This window comes from Bison bison, unplaced genomic scaffold, assembly GCF_000754665.1.
Source record: "Bison bison bison isolate TAMUID 2011002044 unplaced genomic scaffold, Bison_UMD1.0 scf7180017864180, whole genome shotgun sequence".
NCBI classification, from domain to species: domain Eukaryota; kingdom Metazoa; phylum Chordata; class Mammalia; order Artiodactyla; family Bovidae; genus Bison; species Bison bison.
In genome coordinates, this window is record NW_011494752.1 from 434,851 (window position 1) to 435,530 (window position 680).

Consider the following 680-nt stretch of genomic DNA (forward strand, 5'->3'; position numbering starts at 1 on the left):
CCCCCCTCGGAGCTTCCGGTGCAGTGGATCCCCTGGCGCAGCCCCTCCCCTCGGCCACTGCCCCGCCCCCGGCCGCTGGCCCTCCTCCTCCTGGCCTCCCGGAGCACCCGCCCTCAGTCTCTTTCCGTAGCCGGAGCCCGGTGAGAGACTGTGTCCTCGCGCACTAAGAGTGCGCAGACCTGTTTGGGGGAGCACCTTACTAGGACAGGGAGATGAAACGTGACCGCGGCTCCCCGACCCTAGTAAAGGGGGGTGGTGAGGAGGAGGCTACCATCAGTCTGCACGCCCCAGATAAGGTAGCGCCACCCCCTCCTAATCGTCCAGAATGGCCTCGGGCCGACAATACAGAGGTCTGTGGAAAGATCTGGTTTTCTCCGAAGTCGCAGTCCCTCGGGGCTGCGCAGGGATGGGTGTGTGTACCACAGAGCCAGCCCCTCCCCCAAACCAAGGACCGGGTCACCCATCCTCTCCACTCCCCACCTTAACCGCAGCCTGGCCCTGGCCAAAGTGGCTGTTTTTGCTCTGTGGGCTCTCCTTCCTCCCCCCTCTGTTTGCCAAAGTTTCCAATAAACCAAAGTCCATATCCGGTTTACTCCCCCTCAGCTCCCCTTGGCCTCAACTACCAGAGCCAGACCAGATGGATGGAGGGAGGGGCTTCAGCGTAGTGCAGGACTTCCTTG